This window comes from Macaca thibetana, chromosome 10, assembly GCF_024542745.1.
Source record: "Macaca thibetana thibetana isolate TM-01 chromosome 10, ASM2454274v1, whole genome shotgun sequence".
Lineage (NCBI taxonomy): Eukaryota > Metazoa > Chordata > Mammalia > Primates > Cercopithecidae > Macaca > Macaca thibetana.
This window is the reverse complement of record NC_065587.1, coordinates 57,921,610-57,944,310: the sequence shown is the minus strand read 5'-3', so window position 1 is coordinate 57,944,310 and position 22,701 is coordinate 57,921,610. Positions and strand designations below refer to the sequence as shown.

Here is a 22,701-nt window from a genome sequence, read left to right as displayed (position 1 = left end):
GTGAAAGGCTGAGTTATATAGAGAGAGCCAGAGCCTTCATTCTAGTGGTTGGCATGGCTGTTGAGTTCCAGGACTATTTGGGAACAGAACATGCCAAGTAAAATGAAATTATAAAATCAGAAGGATCTTGAGTGATCCAGTCCCTTCATTTTATAATTGAGGAAACTGAGGCTCAGAGAGGGGAAGTGACTTTTTGAAAACCACACATCATTTATTAAAGAACCAGGACTGGTTTCTGAGCCCCTCACCACCTCAGATCAGAGCTGCTTCCTCTCCCACCCAAAATGTAAAGACAGAATCTGCTTCAGACTACATTGTTTTCCAGGAAGAAATGACATTTTGCCAAACTCCGGGGGAATTTTTCAAGCTTTGAATATATCTTGTTTCCTTTTAAAGGAGTCCTACTTTGTAGACATATCAGTGCCTGAACATAGACACCCACAGAAGCACCTACACCAATGATGGAGGGAGGGGGTGTCAAGCAGAGAGCCTGGGTGCCTTGGGAGAGGAAAAGGGAGGTGAGAATACAGGAAAATTGTGTTCTGGACTCCCTGAGAGGTGGTGTGAAGAGGGCAGCACTAACAGATAGGGTACAAGGCAGGTTAGAGGCACTGTTGCTGGGGGTGCTGAGGGAAGGGGACCAGGAATGCCATGAAGGCCAAGACCTAGGGGTTAGACCCAGCCAGGAGAAAAGAAAGGGTTTTGCTCGAAGAACTCAAAATATCTGCCTGGGGCAAACAAGATGGAAACTCACAACCTCACAAACTCTTCAATCACCCATCTCTCGGGGAGTCCACGCCACGACCCACCCATGCCAGCCTCTGTGCTTGAACATCTCCAGTGACAAGGGAACGTGCTCCCAAGTTCTATCCCCTTAGACCTCTAGTAGGTAAAATCCATTCTCCCACTGATGAGTGGAGAGAGATATTCCTGAGAATGAGCAGAAATTTCTCCTTACAATGTTTCTCTGTGGTTCTTAGTTTTTGTTCTTTTTCCCCTGACATTTACACCTGTATCACTAGGCAGATTACATCTTTCTACAAGTCATCAACAATAGTTTGGGACAGAATAAATCCAAGAACAAAGCTCAAGCCCCATGACACACTATCAGGGCTGGCTACAGAATTTGCCAAGCACATTCTGCAAAGTTTGCAAATGAAGATGGGGCCTGATTGGAGAAGCTGGGGAATGAATCCATGTGCTCCTTGCATGGCCTGCTGTTCCAACCAATGATGGACAGGCAGCCCTCGTCAGGAACTGCAATGTTCTTAGAATAGGGGGCAAGAGAGAGATTCACCCCACCACGTTACTTGCTCAATGTGCCAAGGAGCTGTCAGCCTAGGCAGGGAACAGCCACTGTCTTGTTCTGCCCTTAGATGCCACAGGGTGTGTGCCTAACTTTGACACCCCCATGGGTTGCCTGACCCTACACCAGCCTGTATACCATTGGGGACCTCTCTACCAGATGGAACCTAATCCTTTGGGAATAGCTATGTAGCCAATTGATACTTTGCTAATTGCTCTTTTATTAAAACCATATTTCTGCATATTATCCATCTAACATATATATCTCTCCATATAGATTGATATCGATTACCTATTTTTTTCCAGCAGCCAGAGTGATGGTCCCTTTTGTGCAGCATGGAGACACACGTTCACATGCAGGTGGCATGATGTAATGAGAGGGTTAAAAGTACTAACTGGAGTCAGAAAGACCTGCGTTCAGCTTCTTTGAAACCCCTTGCATTTGTAAATCACCTAAGCTTTCTAAGCTTGAGTTTTCTCATTGTAAAAATGGTAATAACACTCCCTTACTCCATAGTGCGGCTGTGAAAAATCAAATGATCCAAATGAAGTCCTGACAAGTAGCAAACCCTCATCAAAGCTTTACTGTTGTTTTTATTATATAAATATACTGAGATTTCTGTGAGCTTGCCTGTCTCTCCCTCTAGATTTTGAGTTTCCTGAAGGGAAGGGACCATAGCTGACCTCTGTGTCCCTCTCCTAGCACAGCGAAGGACAACCCTGTAGCATTGGAGCGAGGATTAGATGGGTCAATACAAGGCACATGATTGAGCAGCGACCTGCAGGGAGTAAGTATTTGACAATTGTTGGCTCTTGTTGCTATGATCTGCTAAGCCAATATGCGTGGCCTTGAAAGGTGGTATCTAAAGTCCTGAGCGTTGCTCCTTGGTGAATATCCGGGGCGCCCAAGGTCCAGGGAGGATCCACAGCAGCTGATAGAAGAGCCAAGGACTGGCTGTGGGGTCAGGAGAGAAGGTTTTCCAGCTGGCTCTTTCCCCACCTTGCTGAGTCGAGTTACCAGCACCCAAAAGAGACCTATAATTTTAAGAGAGGGCTAAGTGATAGGAGCTGTGGCCTTGGGTAGGGGAATGCAGCCATGGCTTACTCTGGTTCAGCAGGACTTAAGAAAATAAATGTCTTGGCTTTATCTGCTTCCACTCTTCTGTCTCCTGCTTGGGTTTTTTATTGGCTAAGCCTAGCTGAAACCAGAGAGCAAGAGAGGTTGGTGATAGAGCCGTAGAAGTCATTCTCTTGGGATTCAAAGCAGAGTAGGGAGGGGCAGGACGGGGGCAAGGGTGGATGAATGGAGAATGTCCAGCCAAGACCCAGGCACTGGCTTCCTCCCTTGCAGTCAGATCTCCTTGATCTTCTAAACCAAGCCACAAAAGCCTATCACACTTGGAACAAATTTTTAGTCCCAGCTCTTTGGAGCTTTAGCTTCCTTATCCATTTTACTCATCAGCGTCACACTCATACCAGCCAGTCCTGGATGATGTGTCAAATTTCTATCTTTATCTGACTTTTTAAAACTCAAGCCCCTGGGGAGATATCTATGTATAGGCTCCACCTCTCTTCCTGGAGACACAGATGGTCAGAACTGGGGCTTTGAGAGCTGCCTTGAGTCGTCATCTCTGTCATGGCCTGGTGACAGTCTTTATTAGGACTTTCTGAAAGCTGCTTTTAGTTTCAGGATGTGTGTCTAACCTTTTCTCAGCCATTAGGAACCCTGAGCTGATATGGTCACTTTCCCTCAAGGCTTCTGTCACTTACACTTTGCCAACCAATTCCTCCTTGCTGGTCATCATTAGGGCCGGAGAAGCAGGTCCCACTGGGAGTTGAGGTGGTGAGAGAGAGAAGTCAAGAACTTTTTAGATTCATGTCCTTAGTCAAACGAGACTTGGAACAGCCATGTGGCAGGTTAAGCCTTCCATCACTTCTAGAGTTGGTCAGTCCCAGGCCCCTAACTGCGCCCCCTTGCAGTCCCTGAAGACCTGTCTTAATTTCATCCCAGAGCCCAGTACCTGCTCTCAGACTCTCTGGTAGCTATTGTGGCCTGCCTCCTCATCTGCTCAAATGCTAGGAACTAGAAATGGTGCCTGTTTGCAGCCCCTTGTCATTGTATGATCCCAGCATACCCCAAATACCCATCATCTATCTACCCAATTACCGCTGTGCCTTTCTCAATCTTCTTCAGATGAACTGATCCCTTGGGTGGCAGACAGAATAGTAATTGCCTTCCCCTTCACAATGTTCATGACTTAATCCCCAGAATCTCTGAATATATTATCTTACATGGCAAAAAAGACTTCGTGGATGTGATTAAGGTTCTTGAGATGTGAAGATTATCCTGGATTATCCATGTGGGTGTCAATCACAAGGGTCTTCATAAGAGGGAGGCAGGAGGTCAGATTTAAAGAAGGTGATGTGGTGATGGAAGCAGAGGATGGAATGCTGTCATTTCTGGAAGAAGCTATGAGCCAAGGAATGGGGGCACCCCTAGAAATTGGAAAAGGCAAGGAAAGGATTCTCCCTGGAGCCTCCAGAAGGAGCAGAGCCCGGCTGACCCCTTTATTTTAGCCCCGTAAGACCCATTATCAGCTTTCTGATTTATGCAACTGTAGGAGAATAAATTTATGTTGTTTTAAGTCATTAACTTTTGGTAATTTGTTACAGCAGCAATAGGAAATGAATACAACCTGCTACTCAAGAAGTGTGGTCTGCAGCAGGGGTCTCCAACCCCTGGGCTATGGACCAATACCAGTTGGTGGCCTGTTAGGAAGCAGGCCACACCAGCAGGAGGTGAGTGGCAGGCCAGCAAGCATTACTGCCTGACCTCCACCTTCTGTCAGATCAGCAGCAGCATTAGATTTTCATAGAAGTGAGAACCCTATTGTGAACTGCTAATGCGAGGGATCTAGGTTGTACACTCCTTATAAGAACCTAATGCCTGGCTGGGTGCAGTGGCTCACGCCTGTAATCCTAGCACTTTGGGAGGCCAAGGTGGGTAGATCATGGGTCAGGAGTTCAAGACCAGCCTGGCCAACACAGTGAAAACCCGTCTCTACTAAAAATACAAAAATTAACTGGGCATGGTGGCGCACGCCTATAGTCCCAGCTATAGGGACTCCTGAGAGAGGAGAATCACTTGAACCCGGGAGGCAGAGGTTGTGGTGAGCCAAGATCACGCCACTGCACTCCAGCCAGGGCAACAGAGCGCGACTCGTCTCAAAACAAAACAAAACGAAAACCAAAAAAAAAAAAAAAAAAAAAAAAAAAAAAAAAAAAAAAAAAAAGGATTTAATGCCTGATGATGTCACTGTCTCCCATCACTCCCACATGGGACCAGCTAGTTGTAGGAAAACAAGCTCAGGGCTCCAGCTGATTCTATTTTATGGTGAGTTGTATGATTATTTCATAATATATTACAGTGTAATAATAAAAATAAAGTGCACAATAAATGTAATGCATTTGAATCATCCTGAAACCATCCCCCTGACTGTGGAAAAATTTTCACAAAACTGGTCCTTGGTGCTAAAAGTTTGGGGATGGCTAGTCTGTGGCATCACCATTACCTAGTAGCTCCTTAGAAATGAAGAACCTTCGTTTTCACCCCGGACCTACCCACCCAGGATCTGTACTTTAATACCATATCCAGGTGATTCCAATGCATATTAATTGGTATGCTTTAGTCTTCCCCAGGACCCCTACCTGCAGATATTTAGCTCCAATTTGAACCAATTCAAATTAGAAAGGATCCAGTCCAATGAAAGAAGTAAGTTTGCTATGAGAATAAAAACTGACCACCCCTGTCTACCTTTCCCCCCCCAACCTCACTTTTATCTAAGTATAGCTAATAAAGGACCAGATTTTTAACTTATTTAAAAAATTTACTTATCTCTTTAATGCCTTATTATTTTTCCCTGGTGCTGAGGTTAGGGTAGAAGTAAATTCTAGATTCTGAAGCTGTTACCATAATCCAATCATTGTCCTATCCCCATCACATTTGTTGGGAGACTCCCTGCATTACTGGCTCTGAATAACCACTGAGTGAGAGGCAGGGGTATTTCACAGGGGTGGTAAAGTAGGACATGTCTCAACGGTGGAAATTCAATTTACATGCTGCTCAACCAGAATCAGCATAAACTCTGACCCTTGCTCTGGCCATGACCTGGGTAGGTAGATGGATCCAGATTTATCAATGGCTCTGAAACAAAGGGAAAACCCCACACACTATGGGAGGCCAGCACTGACCACCAGATGAACAGGAACCCCTGATGCATATGCTCTCATAATATATCCTTCTGTGTGAAATACAAATTTCTCCCAAGACAAGAAGTTGTTACACTCATTTTCTGGCAAGTACAAGGGGCAATCATCCCACAAAGTCTGGGAAAGGGGATATGTCTTTTGGATTGCAACCCCTCAAATGGACTCCTCAATTGATTTGGGGTACTCTTCCTGCTGCCCCATTCATGGGGACATCTGGTTTTAGACCCAGCACCTCCTAATTTGATTTCCATTTGCTATTGAGCTTGGAACTCCTATTCTGGAATTGCCAGAATATCCTGAATTCTTCACAAAAGTCTTCCTGAGGGGGAAGCATTAATAGAGCTTCTTACAGAACCATGAGTCCTCCTCTCCCTAAGGTCTCGATACAAGAGAGTCTTGTTGACTGTCAGCCAGCATCACACTGGTTACCTCCTGGAGCCTGTGCGGGAAAGAGTATCTCAATGCGCTGAGAGAGTTTTTGGGTTGAAACAGGTTTCCATGATAATTAACACCAATTGAGAACACAGGCAAAACTTCTTTTCTTCCAAATTTGAAACCCACATTAGCTAATTAATTCTAATTAGAGGCGAACAGTTCCATGTGGCACAGTGAGCATGTAATAGGCAGACATTTTTGTGTGTGTCTTGACAAATTAATGAAGATGGGTTGGGGGAATTCTTTACAGGCCCATGGGTCAGCTAGGTGCTAGAACATACCTTTTCTTGGGAAAGGGTTTTGGTTTTTGGGAAGCTTGCATGGTGCCCCCAGAGGAAGCCCATCCATTGATCATAATGCCTTTATGTGTTCCAGAAACACATAGTGAGCACCTGTATTGGCTAAGAATTGGTCTATATGCTGAAGGAGACGCTATTTTCACTAAGTGGAATCCCCAAGTCTAGTTGGGAGGCAAAAATAAACCAAGAGAATCCAGTGGCATCCTAACCAAAGCAGTAAGATAAGAAAAATACAAAAGGAGATACAAATATTAGAAAGGAAGATCCAAAATGCCACGATTTGTATGTTTCCATTTATATGACATCTTGGGAAAGGCAAAATTATAGTAATGGAGGACAGATCAGGGCTTACCAGGGTTTGGGGATGGGAAGAGGCATTGATTAAAAAAGGGTAGTACAAAGGAATTGTTTGGAATTGTTCTGCATCCTTATTGTGGTGGTGGTTATACAAATCTGTGTGTGTGTTGAAACTCGTAGAACCATATGCCAATTTTCCTGCATGTTATTTTTAAAAATGAGAGAAGAAAAAATGGATTACAGCTATATGTGTGTACCAACATCTATGTATCTCAGTGTTGAATAAAAACCCACAAATTTATTTTACATTGTTTGAATTTTCAGACAATTTTGAAAAACATGCCTTTAAGAAGTAATCCTTAGCTCAGTTTGTATACATGTGTATTTTTATAACATGAAGATCTTTTGCATTAATGCATAAACTAGTTGAAATAAACAAGGAAAGAATTATAAACTTTAACTCATATAAAAATAAACAAATTAACATAAAAGTGTTAAATTTGGGTTTGTAGGAGATAGGGAGAGAATCCTACACGGCATTTGAGACTCTAATTCTACTTTTTCCTGAACCTTTGGGTTTAGTGAGGTGCCTCAATATCCTCATGATAAATTTGCCATACTTGTTTAGCCTAAAAAATACCGTGATTTAAAAGTGATGCGTCTGTCTGTATGGAAAATTCAAGAGACTCAGCTAAAAGTGGTTTATGCTAAACAGAGTGTTCAGTAAGGTAGTGGGATGTAAGATGAGCATGAAGAAAAATAGCATTTCTATTGATTAGAAATATGTAATTGGAAAATATATAAAAGGATCCCATTTATAATAGCAGCAATAATAACAATATAAAACTCTTGGTAATTAACTAGAAATAGTCCAGATTTATATGACAGTGAATACAATACTTTACTGAAAGCCATGGAGAATGGCTGGAATCAATGAAAAGACGTATCATGGTCCTGGATTGGAAGAGTCAACCGAAAGCGTAAAGATGTCAGTCCTTCCCAAATGTATGAGTAAGCTCAAAGCAATTTCAGTGAAAATTTGCATGAGCAAAAGCATAGGGGATGTGAAAACTAATGCCTAGGTGGACTGACTGAAGCATTGGTGGTGAGAGTGTGAGGTGTTCTCCTGGGACCAGATTATAAAGAGCCTAGGCTGCTAGACTGAGGACCAGGCCCTTCATCTGACGGCCAGTAAGAAGCTCTCGAAGATTTCAGTTCAGGATCCAATAAGATCAGAACTCTGTGTGAGAAATGGATCTTGGCTGATGTGTAGGATTGAAGGAAAGGGTGAGACCCAAGGCAGAGACAAATATTAGAAAAGGAAGATCCAAAATGCCATGATTTGTATGTTTCCATTTATATGACATCTTGGGAAAGACAAAATTACAGTAATGGAGGACAGATCAGGGCTTGCCAGGGTTTGGGGATGGGAAGAGGCATTGATTAAAAAAGGGTAGTACAAAGGAATTGTTTGGAATTGTTCTGCATCCTTATTGTGGTGGTGGTTATACAAATCTGTGTATGTGTTGAAACTCATACACAGATTTGGGAGGCTGCTAACTGGAATGGTCTGAAATGACTGCCATGCTGCCTGATCTAAAGGAGTTTCCCAGTGAATGTTAGCATTCTCCCCTCCCCTACCCCCCACTCTTCTGCTCTTCCTTTCTCTCCCCTTCTCTCCTCCTCTGAAGCAAAAACCCAGTGGAGAAATGAACTAGCAGAGTTGCCCCGAGAGGGGGTGAGATATCTTCTGCCAATCTGGGGTCATTGGGGAGGGTTATCTTAAGGAAGATACCAAGGTTTGGAATCTGGAAGCCTGGGTGGACAATGATGATGATAAATGCTACTTAATTATTTATTTATTTATGTATTTATTCATTTATTTATGACAGAGTCTCACTCTGTCACCCAGGTTGGAGTGCAATGGTGTAATCTCGGCTCACTGCAACCTCTGCCTTCTGGGTTCAAGCAATTCTCCTGCCTCAGCCTCCCCAGTAGCTGGGATTACAGGCACATGCCACCGCACCAATCTAGTTTTTTTTAATTTTTAGTAGAGATGGGGTTTCGCCATGTTGGTCAGGCTGGTTTCGAACTTCTGATCTCAAGTGATCCAGTTGCTGCAGCCTCCCAAAGTGCTGGGATTGCAGGCGTGAGCCACCGCGCCCAGCCTAAATGCTACTTTTTATTGAGCATCCACTATCTGTAAGACAGGAACGAGCACTATCCCATTTAAAATTTTTAAAAATTTTTAAAATTTTGTGTATTTATTTATTTAAGAGGAAACAAAGAGGTTAAGTGTTCAGAAAGCTGAGGCAGGACCTAACCTGGTCACTGGTCATATCACTGACATCTCTGCGCCTGGCACAGAGATTTCAGCAAATGTTTGCCGTTCACCAGATGTTGCTTCTCTGGGAATTTCCTTGCTGTGGGTTTGGCTGATGCCTTATCTTTATCAGTAAATCCCCTTTCATTTCATAAATAAGTCACTATTTCACAAGGTGGGGAAGAGAAGTGTTGAGCAGGAAGGGTGTGGAGGTAGGAGCAGAAAAGAAGAGGCTGAGTAATGGAACTCGAGGTGTTTCTATAAATTAGGAACCACCCAGCTTGCCACTGACCCGACCCAGGCATCTTTATCAATTTGCTCCTCCACGCCCTGCCAGCCTAGCACAATAAAGCTTCCTGTCCATTTCAGGCTTAATCACACAGAACGTAAATCCCTCAGCAGAGAGGCAGCTGCAAGGGATGGGGCACGATCCGCGGGGCTGTTCATTTTCATCTTCTGGCACGTAATGAAATCAAGAATGCACGTCTGCTCACCAGGGCTGCTTTGCTCCAAATTGTTAAGTAAGCATCCCTGCTTTAGCCTCATTAGACTTCCGAGGCCGCTGATGAAGGAGGATGGAAACCAGCATTTATTGAATGATTCTGGTGTGCTAGATACTTTCTACGTGATTCACTCCTCTAAGAAGCCCCGTGACATGGGCGCTATTATCCTCATTTTACAGCTAAGGAAACTGAGCATTTATTGAGGTCGGTGGCCCAAGATCACGGATGGACAAAACGAGTAGGGGACCATGAAGTGACATATCTGTGCAATTTCAAATCCTATACGCCAAGCCTTTTTTTTTTTTTTTTTTTGCAGTAATTAGATATAAAATAACTTTTATATAATTTTGGGGGGATTTCTGGGAGAAGTTTGAGGGAACTGAAGTTTATTCCTTTTCGTAATTCATTTCAGTTGTGCCAATTTAATTAACATTCACTGAAGGTCTATTCCACATTCACCATGGCTCTGATTTTTAAGCATAACTTGTGTGTCCACCATTCATGCTAAATAGAGATAATAGTCTTGTCTCCTGCTTCTGCTCCTTTTTCTTCTTCTTAGTTTTTAGATACCCTGGTTTGTGTTCTAGTTCATAATATCTGCCCTAACTTCTTCATTCTTATTTTGGATACTACATTTAGTTCCTCTTCTACCCCTTGTCCTGCCTCATCCAATTCTTATTTTGCCCCTTGTACTATTCAGGGACACCTGCGGCTCCAGGTCAGAGATGCACCTGCTAGTCCTGCCTCTATAGGACCAAACCCATCAGTTTAGCTCCTAGCTTGTCCCTCAGGTGAGAATTGAGCACACTGTACTGTGGACATAAAGACAAGTAAGTTGTCATTCTTGCCCTGGATGAACATGGAACCTAACTGGGAGGTAAATACACACCTGAATAATTAAAGAATAACCTATAATTAAACAAATGCTAAAGTACACACAGAAATTTTAGGAAGTTGGTAGGTAGGCGGGTAAACAATAATGCATTGTTCCTTAAGTCATAATAAATTTCAAAATATCTGTTAACATCTATTTCCTATATTCCCATTAATATGTGAATTCTTAGTTCTTGACTATTGATTCAGTTGAAATAGTAGTATCATTTTGATATTTTTATTTACTGTTTATTCAGTCTGGGTCAACCTCATAGAATGCTGAATCAGGAGGCAATTCCACAGTAATCTGCTTGAGTACAAGAATTTGAATATGATATGTTGTAGGGATAGCAGGATACCAATATGGGGAGTGGGTTTTGGTAGCCCCCCATACCCTTAATTGAATAAAAGGCTAGGCTGGAAAATTATGAATGTGGAATGGATGGTTTGAGAACTCCAGACCTGGCGCAGGTCAACACTGACTTCTTAGGAGGAGGAGTTTAGATGGGATAACATTTTGACATCCCCTTTGGACAGGGACCCTATGGATTAAGTGGAAAGCTAGAGAGGGAGAGGAAGTGGTTGTTCAAATAACAGGCGGGAATTCCAGATTCAGTTGGCATCTGGCTGTGGCACTTGGGTTCCATTTTCTCCCTACCTGTGGCACTTCTCATGAAAACACAGAAACCACTCCTACTTTTTGGTAACATGGATTCTGGGCCTTAGGTGGAATTTTTACGTAGTAAAGCAAGGATGACACTCTTGGGCAAAAGAACAGGAGATACATGATAGGAGGTTTTCAGTTATTACTCCTATCTACTTCCTGCCTTAAAGGCAGTGTCTCCACTGAACAAAAGGAGAGAAACCCGCACTTACTACACAGAAGCTGTTTCTGAGGCTATTTAACCTCCAGCACTCCCTATTATCACTTCTATTGATTTACCATTTGTTGGACTAATTTTAACTTTCCAGAAATTAAAAAAGAAGGAAGGGATCGTGGCAGATGAAAACAGGATATGGATCTTTGTATATGTGTATGAGTCTGTTTGTGCTGCTAAAACAAAATGTCATAGACTAGATAATTTATAAGGAAAATAAATGGATTTTTTATGGTTCTGAGGATCAGGAAGTCTAATATGAAGGCACTAACACCTGGTGTCTGGTGAGGACTGCTCTCTGCTTCCAGGACGGCTCCTCCTTGCTGCATCTTCCAGAGGGGATGGACACTGTGTCCTCACGTGGCAGAAAAGTGGAAGAGAAAACACCAACTCCCTCAAGCCCTTTTAAAAGGCCCTAATCTCATGCATGAAAGCTTTGCTTTCATGACTTAATCACCTTTTAAAGGCCCCACCTGTTAACACTATCATTTGGGTCTTTAAGTTTCAACATATGAATTTTGAGGTGCACATTCAGACCATACCAATACAAGACCATGAAATCAACAAAATTGACTGTGAAATCTATGAAAGAGTAGAGCTAGAGAGACCTGTAAGATAGTTATATGCTGATGAATGTAAATGTCCATGCATTGCTTTTCCCAAAGCAGAGACGGCTGTATACAATTATCCCAGAATAAATTTCCCTCCACATGTTCCGAAGTCAGCCCATTCTGGTCTAGAATATACATGAGAAAAAGACTGTACCACTAGGAATTTGGAATCTGTGCATATTAATCAGCCCTCAGCTTAAGGTCTAGATGTGGATTCTAATTATAATCATGTGGTTAATAACAAGGACCAAAGAAGATCCATCCAAACTATATACTGGCAACATGCTTGACCAGCTTTCTCCTTTATTAAGCATGAAAAATGGGAAAAACAAAACAAGAGACCTTGAAGATTTTTCTGAGACATAAAAAGGAGAATACTAGATTCAGAGGAAAAATGTCTTGAAAAAATATAAAATAGTTAATAAAGGCATATACTAGGATGCGTCTTTTTGCGTTCTCAGTAAATTTGAACTCTGAGATACAAGAAACGACAGATGACATAGTAAGATTAAAAGAGTTGCTAAGATGCAAGCAGAGATTGAGATAAATATTGTAAATACATATAAAATCCAATAGCTTAATAAAACTTGTTTTGGGATTAGAAGCAGTAAAGAAAATAAATAATATTGCAGGAAATGGAATTGTTGTTAAGGAAGATACAGGTAAGAAGATCTCCCGGAATGTAGAGGAAAAGCCCAGGGAAGTAAGGCAGTTATCAATGGGGAGGATATATGGTGGACAGAGAATGGAAGTTCTGGCTATGGGGACAAAAGATGGAAGCAGCGTCACTGAGCCCAGGGACAGGGATCACCAAGTAGAAACTGGAACAAGAGGGAGCCTTGTTCAGCCCAAGTTGGAGTCACAGAAGAGATGAAGTCAAGGCAAGGAAGAGAGGGAAATACCCTTCTTGCTTTCCACACTGCAATCTTCTGCCAGTCTCTATCGCTGACCAAACCTATCCTGAAGGGAGCAGATGAGGGAACCTGGAAAATGCAGCCTGTATGGGTCAGCCCTACTCTGATACCAAATAAGCAAAGGAAAGGCCAGGGATGGGCATGAGGGCAAAAAAGAGCAGGTGAAGGACTGCTCTATACAACTTAGAAGACACCTTTTACAACAAAAAGCTGCCTGAGTCAAAAGTTGATTTGACTGATATAAATTAAATATATCAGTTAAATATGTGAAGGCTCAATATGACAGTAAATGGATTAAATTCCTGCATTAAAATAATATCTGTCTTATATTTGGTTTAGAATGCACCAAAGCTAATTATAGCTATTTGTCAAAGCTTCACATATAAGAGGGAGCAAAAAAAGGTAAAACTGAAAACTGAGACTAGGAATGACAATATTAACATCAGTAAAAAAAGTATAGTATAAGGTAAATACAATTATTAAGATAGAAGTCATTTTATGCCAAAGATAAAATTCACATGAATGCTATGATGCTAATTTCCATTTATCTCAGTGATTCTCAACTAAGTTGGTAAAAGATGCCCCAAAGATCATATCAGAGTCTGAGAAGTCATTTTGTAAAAAACTCACATACACACATATTCTGATATTCAGAGGGAGGGGGCGAGTAATCCCATTTCCACTGACCCAGAATTACTATTGATGGGCATATATTGCAACCTTCAGATGTTGAGGCAACAAACCAACCAACCAACCAATAAAACCCTAAAAAAACCCAAAACAAAACAAAAAACCAAGAAACCATCATGTAGCCTTTGGTTAAACAAATATGGATGATTAGTAATATTGACTTTGATTTAATAGATTTGGATTAAATTTTGGGTTCTGAAAATGGCCAGAAAATTTTCATCGTTTTTGTGCAATAAAACATGGAACATTTATCACAATTAACCTATACTAGTTTATAAAGAAAATTGATTATCAGGATGTTAGAAATGGTTCTGGATAAATTCTCTGATAAGAATGAAATAAAATTAAAATTATTATAATTTTAGAAAGTGTCAATGAAAAATTCCAAACATCAGTTGGCTGTTAATATGTGGCTTTATTTCCGGATTCTCTATCCTGTCCCATTGGTTTATGTGTCCACTTTTATACCAACGCCATGTTGTTTTGGTTATCAGAATTATGTTTTTGAATGCTGTTGGATTTGGTTGGCTAATGTTTTGTTGAGGATTTTTGCATCTCTGTGCATTAGGGATACTGGCCTGTAGTTTTCTCTTTTACATGTGTGTCCTTATCTGGTTTTACTATGAGGGTAATACTGGCCTTGTAGAATGAATCAGGGAGAATTCCCTCCTCTTAGATTTTTGGGAATAATTTCAGAAGGATTGGTATTAGCTTATCTTTTTAAGTTTTGTAGAATTCAGCTGTGAATGCATCTGGTCCTGAGCTTTTCTCTGTTGGGAGAGTTTTTATTACTGATTCAAACTCACTACTCATTTTTGGCCAATTTAAGTTTTCTATTTCTTCCTGATTCAATCTTGGTTGGTTGTGTGTTTCCAGGAATTTATCAATTTCTTCTAGGTTTTTCAGTTTGTTAGCATATAGTTGTTCATAATAGTCTTTTGTTTTTCTGTAGCATCAGTTGTAATGTCTCCTTTTTCATTTCTGATTGTGTTGACTTAAGTCTTCCCTTTTCTTGTTTAGTCTAGGTAGTGGTTTATTGACTTTATCTTTTCAAAGAATTGACTTTTTTATTTTATTGACTTTTGTATTTTTTTAGTCTCTATTTCATTTACTTCATTCTAATCTTTACTATTTTTCTGCTAATTTGGGGTTTTGTTGTTTTTTCCTTTTTTAGATTCTCTAGGTAAATTGTTAGATTGTTAATTTATAATATTTCCACATTTTGATGTAGGCATTTATTGATATAAACTTCCCTCTTAGCACTGCTTTTGCTATATCCCACAGGTTTTGGTATGTTGTATTCCCATTTTGTTTCAAGAAACTTTTTGATTTTCATCTTAATTTCTTTGTTGATGTAATAGTCATTCAGGAACAATTTTTAAATGTATTCATATAGTTTCCAGAGTTCCTCCTGGCATTGATTTCTTGTTTTATTCTACCGCGGTCTAAGAAGATACTTAATATAATTTTGATTTTTTAAAAGAATTCGTTGAGACTTACTTTGTAGCTTAACATATGGTCTATCCTGGTGAATATTCTATGTGCTGATGAAAAAATACATATTCTGTAGGTGTATACAATGATCTGTAAATGTTAGGTCCATTTGGTCTAAAGTCTAGTTTAAATCTAATGTTCTTTGTTGATTTTATATCTAGATGATCTGTTCAGTGCTGAGAGTGGAATGTTAAAGTTCCCCACCACTACTGCATTGCATCTCTCTCTCTTTTTGGACCTAGTAATATTTGCTTTATGAATCTGGATGCTCTAGTATTGAGTGCATATATATTTAAAATTGTTATATCCTCTTGCTGGGTTGATCTTTTTATGTAATAATGTTCTTTGTGTGTGTGTGTGTGTGTATGTGTGTTTTTACTGTTTTTGAGTTAAAGTTTGTTTTATGTGATAGAAGTACAACTATCCTGCTCATTTTTGGTTTCCATCTGCATATAATATCTTTTTCCATATTTTTACTTCCAGTCTATGTTTCTTTACTAGTAATTTGAGTTTCTTGTAAGAAGCAAATAGTTCATGTTTTTAAAAGACTCTATTCAGCTATTCTCTTCTTTTATTTTTTTCATTTTATAAGCACTTGGTTTTATTGCACAGAAGCAGTTGAAATTGGACTCCAGTGGAAAGTGTGCACTGGCATAATTCAGTGGCCAGTGCCCAGCCCCACCTAGACAGCTCTTCCAGAATAGAGAGCTCTGGGCAAGGGCTTGACCACTCCTTTGGAAAACAGAAGGCATGTGGAAATAATTAAGACGTGTCAAGCATAATGTGTCTGTAACTGCTCATTCATTATTGTGGTCATCTGTCAGTTGTACGTAGAGGCAATAAATGCACTTATTTGGAAAGGAGGGGGGCAGTTTTTATAGTCAAGTGTTTACGTGTGGCATTCAGCATGTATCACATTCAGCTACATAAGCTTTCATAACACAATCGCCCATCACCTGGGGAGGGTGTTGGGGCAGGGGGCTGGAGTTCCCAATCTTGCTAACATATTGATAACAGAAATTCCTGTTTGAAGAAGGAGGCCCCCTCATCTAAGCAGTTTCTTTTTACATAAACAAAGAAAAAGTGAAAATTGCATTACTCCGATCCTTGAGCTCTGGGCCCCTTCTGAGTTTCTTTGGCTGCTCTGGACGTTCCTTTCTCCCTGCCTTACTTCCCCTTGGCGGCCTTGTCTTCTGTGGCTTTCTCTGGAGGCCTGCTGTCTTTGGTCTGTGCTGGAGGATTTTTCAGCCTTTTCCGCCTTAGGTTTGCTTGGGTCCCTTGAGAGGGTCTTGTCATCCTCCTTGGTTTTGGCCTCTGTCTTGGGTTTCTCCTCAGGCTTCTTGGCCTCAGTGGCCTTCTGCTCCTAGGTGTCTTTTTTCTCTGGTGCTGCTGCTGCCTCCTCCTCCTCTGCTGGTTTGGTGGGTCCCTTGGCTTTGGCATCATCTGGTTCCTTCTTGGCCACCTGTCTTCTCTTTGGGTTTAGCACCTTCCTTCACCTCCACATTGGCAGGAGCCTCCTTCTCTGGGGTGGCTGCTTTTTTCTTATCTTCAGCCTCTTCCTTCTTGGCTTCAACTTTGGATTCTTTGGGCTTTTCGATGGCAAGTCCCTTCTTCTCCACCTTGGGCTTTGGGGCCTCCTTCTTGGGTGCCTCTTCTTTCTTGCTGTCCTCCTCCTTCTCCGTTTTTGGCATGGAGGGAGCTTTCTCTTCCTCTGCCTTCTTTGGGGGATATTTGCCTTTCACCTCTTGGGGCTTCTTTTCCTCCTTCACTGGGGACTTCACCTCTTCCTTCTTTGGGATCTCCTTCTCAGGGATCTTGGCATCCTCCTTCAGGGGCAACTTCATCTTCTCTGGGGACCTGACCTCCTCGACAGAGCTTTTGGCCTTTTTGGGGGATTTGTCTGCAGGGGATCTTGCTTCCTCCTTTGCAGGACTCTTGGCTTCTAGAGACTTCACGTCAAGAGTCTTGGCCTTCTCTGGGGATTTTGCTTCCGCCTTCACTAGAGACTTGGCCTTCCCTGGAGACTTGACTTCAGCTGGAGATTTTGCCTCTTCCTTCTCAGGGGACTCCGCTTCCTCCTTTACTGGGGACTTGGCCTTTTCAGGGGACTTGACCTCAGCTGCAGACTTTGCTTCTTCTTTCACTGGGGACTTGGCCTCAGCTGGTGACTTTGCTTCTTCCTTCACTGGGGACTTGGCCTTCTCTGGAGACTTGGCCTCAGCTGGTGATCTTGCCTCTTCCTTTGCTGGGGACTTGACCTCGGCTGGGGATTTTGCTTCCTCTTTCTCTGGGGACTTGGCCTTAGCCGGTGACTTTGCCTCTTCCTTCACTGGGGACTTGGCTTCCTTCTCTGGGGATGTGGTGTCTTCAGCTGGGAGAGACTTTGCTTCTTCTCCTCCCTCTTCTGCCCCCTCCTCTTCACCCTCTTCTTTCTCCTTGCCCTCCTCCTCTCCGGTCTCTTTCTCCTCTTCTTCAGTCACTTCTTCAGTCACTTGGGTCTCCTCCGTCTGTTCCTCCACAATCACAGTGTCTTTCTTCGACTTCTCTACCACTTTGATCTTCTCTTCACTTTTGACCTTTATGTGAGTGGACACGGAGGGAATTTTGGGGAGTCCTTCTGGAAGCGAGAAAGGAATTGGGCCAAAGCCAGTCCGACACTCTTCGCCTTCCAGGAGTTTTCTGTAAGCGGCTATCTCTGTATCCAAAGCCATCATGACATTGAGCAGGTCCTGGTATTCTCCTAGCTGGGCTGTCACTTCCCACTTGGTGTTCCTCAGCTCGGCGTCCAGTTGCTGAATGGTTTCCTGGTAGGAGGCAATGTTGGCCTGATGACGGTCCTGCAGCTCAGAGCGCTGCCTCTCCAGTGAGTCCTTGGTGATTTTCAGTGCTTCCAGCTGTGTGGTCCTGGCCTGCAGCTGACACAGGTACTCAGTTATCTCCTCCTGCGCTGACCGCATGGCTTCTGTGTTCACCGTCGCTGCCTCTGACAGGCAGTCCAGTCTCACTCGGAACCACTCCTCAGACTACAGCACGCTCGGCACCTTTTGGCCTTCAACCTGCACGCCACGCCCATCTCACACAGCTCCGACGTCACGTCGCACTTGAGGGCGTTGCGCGCCTCAGCCTGCCCCTGCGCGGCGCTGCAGCCCTGGATCTGGCAGAGCAGCTCGCCCACCTCCTCCAGGTGGTAGCAGCGGAGCAGGTAGCCGCACTCCTCCTGCAGCGCCTGTGCCTTCTTCTGCAGTTCCACGCGCACCGCCTTAGCCTCCAGCGCGTGAGGGCGCGGGCCGCCGCCTCGGCCTCGTCGCGTTGCCAGACCTCGTTGTCTAGGCGCTGGCACACGTGCGAGATGTCCTCGAGCAGGTGCTCCCACTCCAGGCGCAACACCGCACCGCACTGCACCGCGCGTCTTGTGGACCTCGCGCTCGTGGAACTCGCCCATGGCGGCGCGGCCCACCTCCTGCTGCTGCAGGGACGCAGCGTCGCCCTCCAGGCTGCGGTCGTGTGCCTCCAGCTGCTGCTCCTTGTGGATGTAGCCTGCGAAGCAGTCCTTCAGCGCCTGCAGCTGCTCCTCCTCACTGCTCGCTGCGGCCGCCGCCACCACGCATCCCTCTGGCCGGTTGCTCAGCGTGCCCAGCGAGTCGATGCTCGAGGAAGCGGCTGGGCGAGGCAGACATGGAGCTCACGGACGTCCGTGGCCACGAGTGGAAGCTGACCGGGCCGAGCGCGTCCCGTCCCGCCTGCGCCGCCCTTTTGGGCTAGCACGTAGTGGAGGCTGCCACCACCGTGCAGCGGCGGGAACGAGGCGCCCAGCAACGCGTCCGCTCTGCGGAAGCTCATCGTGGCTGGAGCAGGTGCGCGAGGCCAGGACGGGGAGGGAGGCACTGCCTCTCTTATCTTTTAAGTGGAGAATTTAATCCGTTTACATTCAAAGTTATTGATATGTCAGGCTTTGTTCCTGTCATATTGTTAATTGCTTTCTGGTTGGTTTATATATTGTTCGTTCTTTTCTTTTTCTTTTATTGTTTGATGGGTTTCTGTAGTGGTACCATTGAGTTTTTTCTTTCTCCACTGTGTAATAGCTTTTCCAGTGAATTTTATACTTTCATGTATTTTCATGATGGTAAATGTTGTTTTTTCATTTCCATTTTTAGGACTCTCTTGAGCATTTCTTGTAGGACCAGTCTAGTGCTAATGAATTCCCTCAGCATTTGGTTGTCTGAGAAAAACTTTATTTCTCCTTCATTTATAGAGGATAATTTTGCCGAATGTAGTATTCTTGTTTGACAGGTTTTTTTTTTTTTTCTTTTAGCACTTTGCATATATCATCCTATCATCTTCTGGTCTGTACGATTTCTGCTGAGAAATCTGCTGTTAGTGCGTTGAAGTTTCCTTTATAGGTGATGAAATGCTTTTCTCTTGTTTTTAGGATTCATTCTTTTTCTTTGACTTTAGACAGTCTGACTATAATACGCCATGGAGAAGACCTTTTGTGTTGTATTTTCCTGGGAATTGCTGGGAGATTGAGCCTCTTGTATCTAAATGTTTAAATATCTTGCTACACTTGGGAAGTTTTTGTTTGTTATTTAATTAAATAGGTTTTCCAATTCTTTCTTTCTCTCTTCACCTTTGGGGATACTGACAATTAAAATATTTAATAACTTTGTGTTGTCCCAAATGTCATGAAAGCTTTGCTTATTGTTTTTACTCTTTTTTTCCCTTTATTTTTGTCTGACTGGGTTATCTTAAAAGGCCTATCTTCGAGTTCTGAGATTATTTCTTCTGCCTAATCTAGTCTATTGTTGGAGCGTTCAAATGTATTTAGTATTTGCTTCAATAAATTCTTTAGTTCCAGAATTTTTATTTAGTTATTTTAAAAAGTATCTGTCTCTTTGGTAAATTTCTTATTTTTATTTTGAATTGCTTTTCTTATTTCCTTGAATTGTTTTTCAGATTTTTCTTGTATCACATTGAGCTTCTTTAAAATCAATATTTTGAATTCTCTATATGGAATTTTAAATTTCTTTTTGATTAAGATCTATTGCTGGATAATTATTGTGCTCCTATGGAGGTGTCATATTTCCCTGAATTTTTATGTTTTCGGTGTCCTTACAATCGATATCTGCACATCTGGTGTAACAGTCACTTTTTTTTTTCTATTTTTGATTCACTTTTGTAGGGAGAACTTTTTCCTGAAGCTCTATCTATGGTGTTGAGTGGGTAGGACACATTACTTTGTTTCTGAGTGCATGCAATAATGTAGTCTCTGTGTGATTTCTTTGTCTGTAGACAGTGTTAGTGGAATCTGTGATTTCCTCAGTGGGTTAGGTTGTGGTTATTAGTGAAGGTTGTGGTAAAGTTGTGATGGAGACTGAGATGGCAGTTGGGTCAGTCTTCAGGCCCCAGTCATGGCAGCAGTGAGCTGAGTTTGCCTGTCTTTGTGTCCCATGATAGTGTACACTGGCACCTGTGTTGGCAGTTATGGGTGGGCTGATTCTTGGACCTCTAGGTGGCTTACTTGAATGTCAGTAGTGGCAGCAGTGTGTCAGATGGGTGAGTGAGTTCCTGGGCCCCTGGGAAGCTGGTCTGGCATGGGTGATGACAATAGCAGTACTGGAGCAATTTTCTGGGGCCCAAGTGGTGTGCATATTCATGTTGGCAGTGCTCGTAAATGGCTAGGTTGACCAGTCTTCAGACCCGCATGTTATGCTTGCAGATAAGTGCCAGCTAAGGTGGTGGTGGCTGGGAGTTTAGTCTCAATTTCAGGCCCATGGAAGGAGTGGTCAAGTGTCCGAGGTGGTAGATTAGGTTGGGCAATCGCCTGGGCTGTGTGCTGTATGTCGAGGGGGAGAATGGCATAGTCAGGTTGGATGGGCCTGTGCTTCCCAATGGTGAGGGAGGACACCAGCCACTGTGAGCGAGGGCATGGCAATCCTTAGGCTCCAGATGGAGTGATCCAGTGAGGGAAGTAGCAGTTGCATTGAGGATATCCCACTGGAGAAGATGGGGCCGACTTCAGTGGCCACAGTCTGGGCCAGCAGGTGGAGAACGCATATCCCTGCTTCATCCTAGTTCTGATGGGGCTCACCCCACATCCCTGGCAGTGTTAACGTGTGCCTAGCTTGCACTCCAGCCCTGGCTGCAGGAGTCCCTGCCCAGATCATGACCAAGTCCCAGCAGCAACTCATACTTCACTTGTGTCCCAGTCTCAAGTCCCAGCGGTACTTGCTTCCTGGCACTGGCAGCTGCAGCCTGCACATTGCTCACTTCTCAGCTCGGGCTATGGGAGTACTCCCAGCTCATGCTGCAGTCCCAGCAGTGACAACCCCATTTTCCTGAACGCCTCTGTCCCAGTGCTGCTGGGCCCCAGGACAGTGTGCAGAAGCTAAGTTTGAAAATGATGCCTTGCTATAGCTTCTTAGGTCTCAGAAGAGTGAGGGACTCAATGTGAGCTCCCCCCCGGAGTAATTCCATCCAGTCGTCTCCCAGCAGCTTCTTGTGTTAGTTTCAGAGATTGGGAGGGTCGAGGGGCTCTTAAGTGACCAGGATTGCATGATTCCATGGTGGGGTTGTGCGTTGCTGGAAGTCTCTCACTCACTCTTCCCCACGTTGGGAAGTTACTCCCAGCTCCTAGCCAATCCTGGCCAGGTGGGCTGCCTTGTTTTCTTCTCCTTCCTCAGTTTTGGTGTTTTCTGTCACTTCTTCCTTGAATTCCAGTGTCCTGTCTTGGATAATGTATTCAAAGTGTGACTCTGTATACACTATTTTGGTTCCCCTAAGTGGACGAGGAAAGCATGAAATTCTTCTCATCTGCCATCTTGAAGTCTTTCCTCTATAAGTTTTAGTATGTCCAATTTAAATGAGAGAATAAAAGGGATGAATTATTAAAATAAAGAAGTTCAAAGATAACTCAGATACATTAGAAGGGAGGAAATAATAAAGATAAAATCAGCAATTAATTATAAAGCAAAAAATAAAAATGATAAGTAAACCCAAGAGCTGGATTTTGAAAATGACAGTAGAGTAAATCAACTTCTGGCAATTATAAATGAGAAAAAGAGAAAGCTAGCATAAATACTTAAAATTAGGACAGAACTAAAAGGAGTCAAACAGATACTGGGCAGATGATGTATTCTAAGAAAATATCAAAAACAACTTAATTCTATATATTTGAAATTTTGTTAGAAGTACATGGAGAGCAAATATGAATTACTAGAAATTAACAGAGAATTAGATCAATTGAGATACCTTTATTGAGAAAAAGATCCTAGGAGGAAACCCACCAAATCCGCTTAGTGTATGGTAGGATTTATTTTGGATTCAGCCTTATCTTGTTCTGTCATTTACTATGTGACCTTAGGCAGGATACTCACCGCTTTCAGCCTCATTTCCCTCATCTAAAGAAGGGGGAGAGTTATTTCCCTCGCATGGTGTTTTTGTGACAATCGTATTAAATGATGCACGTGAAATGCATAGCACAGTGCTGGCCCATCACTAGTGTACAATACATGATGACCATTTACACTGAGCAGAAATTGGAATAAGATCTCAAGTACTGTGGGTCCAGATGGATTTATGAATGTATTCTTTCATGCAATTTTCTGCATGTATATGTCATTAAAATATAACTTAAATGTATCCCTTCCATATTTTAAGGCATAGTTATCTTCTAGGTGATCCAAACACAGAGAAAATACAATGTGTTTGCATTTGGCGTACAATTATAAAGATAGATGCAACAATTCTAAGTAAAATGATGGCAAATTAAATCCGTTTGTATAGTAAAAGAATGAAATGCCGTAGCAGAGTA

General features: G+C 42.8%; 1 protein-coding gene and 1 pseudogene across 1 annotated transcript in view; both read right to left on the bottom strand.

Moving 5' to 3' along the window:
* CHD6 (chromodomain helicase DNA binding protein 6) overlaps positions 1 to 22,701 on the bottom strand; it is an 853,354-nt gene that overhangs the window by 555,418 nt on the left and 275,235 nt on the right. The gene's annotated exons all lie outside the window — the stretch shown is intronic.
* Positions 16,059 to 18,731, bottom strand: LOC126963801 (neurofilament heavy polypeptide-like; annotated as a pseudogene).